We start from the raw sequence: 3440 nt of genomic DNA on the forward strand, positions 1-3440 counted from the left end.
CGCAACTTTTCCCTCTAATGGCTGCGATGATGCCTTTAACTCTGTGCGCGCTGGACAGCGCCCCGCCCGGGAGCTCAAGCCGGGCGGCCGCGGAGGGCTCAGGGCACAGCGGCTCCGCCGGGGTCTCCCTTCTGAAGAGCAGGGACGTCGGTTTTTTTCCACTTTGCTTCTCTCCCCCATCGGGTGTCTTTCTGGCTCGGCGGATCAGATCGCTCGGTGCCGAGGAGGACAATACAGTGGCGGGATTGCGGCGCTGGCGGGGGGCTCAGAGAGAGAGGTTCCGGGAGGGAGTTGGGGCATTGCTGAGGACCGGGGAGCAATGGGATGGGGGAGAGACGGCTGGGCCGAGGAAAACAGCCATTTAGGGAAATGCCGCTTAACCAGTTATTAACTGCTCCAACCAGGAGCATCACATGCTACGATTTCACACGAATTTCTTGCTGAACAGCCTTCAGTACAAGCAGCTCATGCAGGAGCCATATCGCTCCAGCTGGCAGACGGAGAAGAGAAAAAGTACAAAAAGTCACGCATTAAGGGAATTTTCTCGAAACAAAAGCCCACCATACTATGTTTACTTTTTAAAAAATTATATACCTCCTGCCTTCGTTTCCTTCATCTTCCATGTATTTTGGAGGGGGGAGGGGTTTTACATACCGTTAAGGTCTTCATTACGTGATTGATTTTGTTTTGTTTATTTGCTTTTCGTTTGCATAGCACAATAATTATGTAATGTTCCCTGGGACTAAGTGAATAAAGAATCTTATTTTAGACACAAAAAATCACAGTAAGTTTCAGAATGTGGAAGAAATCTACTTATCTGCCTTGGTGAAGATTTGAGATGTACATTCTATTTTTTATTAAGAACTGAAACAACAATGTATATTATGTTAACAACTCAACTATTACTGGATTTAAATCTTTTTAGCAAAATTAATAGCATTTACCATCTAAGAAGAGTATACATTTCTTTATTCCCATTATTATTTCTATGCAACTATACCACAAATTTTCAGTATTAGTTGGAAATATGAATTAGTTTTAACAATGCTATCAGGAAGCCAGTGTAGGGTATGTATTTTCATTTTACAGATAAAGAATTTGTAGTTGCCTAATACCTTTACTCGTCAGGAAAAAATTAACATAGTGGTTGCATTTTAAATCACTTATCTTCTATTGCTGAATGCAGCAATAACTTAAAGCTCAGAAAACTAAAGACACAATAACTTCATCACAATATTGTTTATTTTCTGAAAATATATTTATTTTTCACTGTAAGTAGGGTCAGAATATGGGATTTGGAGACAATCATGGGAGATATTTTGTATCTGTTCATGTTTAGGCCAACCAGACTCTGTATCCTCCTTGTATTTAGCAAGGGATTTTGAAGTTTATCATTCTAAGAAAAGGAATCTCTTTATGTTCAAACATTCATGGACAATGAGTTCAGAACACAGAAACATAATCCAAGTTAACACACCTGAACCATACTAAGCACTACTTGGAAAGTAAACAACAAAACCTTGTATATGCTTTAAATGTTATGCCTAACAGGATGTTTTCAATGTGCTAGCATGATTTTGGCTTTATTTCAACCTTTAGCATAAACATGAGTATAATATGTCATGGAAATGACCTGACCTCAAGGTTATCTGCTGTTAAAACAGTTCTCAATATAAAGGGCATTTATTTTAAGTAAGAGGAGTTCTAAATTAATTTAGAAAAGCATTTCAACTATTTTTAAGAAGTACTTGATCAAGAAGTATTTTTATTGAACAATAAAAGTTCAATAAAAATAAGCTTAAGAGTGTGAAAAATAAAGTGTGAGAAAGCTTTTTTAGTAAAATAAACCATTGAATTACTTTAAAAGAAAGTTATAAGCATTTAAGCTATGAAGGAAACAAAGAAGAAAGGAGGGAAGAAAGAAAGGAAGGAGAAAGATGATATTGGAAAAACCTTTTGTTCTCCTTATGAAAAGTGCCTGATAGATATTTTAGTTTTGCCAATGTAGACCAACACTTTTTTCTTAAATATCTGTTATAGCATCTCAAGGACTGTAAATAGTGCTAAAAAGCATGTCATTTGCCTTGTTAACGATAAACTGTCTCTATATTAACAGTTTGAAATGAGAAAATTTAATTAAGAAGTAAATATATTCAATATATCACATGATCACAGTTCTGAGACTAGGTCCAATTCTTTGTACAAGTCCTTGTAAAACACTGTACTCTCCCACAAGATTGGAAGTAAATTATCAGGAAAGAAAATTTGTCTGCATCCAGATAAAAGAGAAATATTTCCTGCCCATTTCTCCTTTGCCAAAATGATTGCTGATGCCTTATCCTATAATAATAATTGCAAATCTCTTCTTAAAAAATACCTATTGATAGTGCTCCAACAATCAAAGTCTGCCATCTCACTTTTTGATTGCTTTCTTGCCCTGTTAATTAGCTTTTGATCATTATTTTGCTTCTTAAAAATTCAGACATTTTCCCCCAAAACCTAAAATAGAAATGTTTATTTGAATATGCTCTTTCCTTGAGCATAATACAATCTGTTGGAGATCATTCCATTGTGTTCCTTTGGCATCATATTTAGATTATATTTATTCCTTTTTTTTTTACATATTCAAACTTGGTTAACTTACTCTTTCAAACACTGTTTCTTTGTGATGTCTGTAGGCTTCTACATAAACTTTCAGAGCAATTGATCCACGTAACAGCTAAACTGGCGAGGGGGAGGGTCTTTATATTTTGTGGCTATGCCCTTTTCTCCTAAGGATTCGGGACATTTTTCCATCTTAAAGTTGAAGGAGATCACTGTATTTCACTCCCATAGGCTCATGATAGAAAGGTTTTCCATATCACACTTTCAAAATTTGTCCTAAGTTGAGGCTTAAGGGCCAAATGTAAACTTTAAAAGTTTTTCATAAGTAACTGGAAGATACAAAATTAGATATTTCCTTTAGAAATAACTTCTAAAATGGCCATCTAAAGAACTGGAAGACAATCCTCACTGGGTTAGATGAGCTGTTCCTGTCCATGCCCTGCGATGTGTATCCTACTGTGTTCTTGAACGCTTTCTTTGCAGATGATCAAAACTGCATAAGAAAGAATATTTCAGGGTATTGAGAAACATTTTCACTCACAATCTCATTCCTGGATTAAATTCTTTTCTCACTTCAGGAAATAAAAGGAAATAGTACAGAGTCTTTAAATGTTGAAGCAATATAAAAAATATCCACAAAGAAATTCTATTTCAGTTGAAGAAAATAAGAGTGCAGGAGAAAGCTGCTAGCTCATACTAACCAAAGATGAGCTTTTCATATTTGCTTTCCACTTAATTATACCAGTCAATGCTTTGGCCTGCTGGATGTATCAGTCTCTCCCTGTTGCAGTTTAAAAGACACAAGAGAGTCTGTCATGTGATAATGACGAAGAAGC

Source organism: Rhinopithecus roxellana, chromosome 6 (genome assembly GCF_007565055.1).
Source record: "Rhinopithecus roxellana isolate Shanxi Qingling chromosome 6, ASM756505v1, whole genome shotgun sequence".
NCBI classification, from domain to species: domain Eukaryota; kingdom Metazoa; phylum Chordata; class Mammalia; order Primates; family Cercopithecidae; genus Rhinopithecus; species Rhinopithecus roxellana.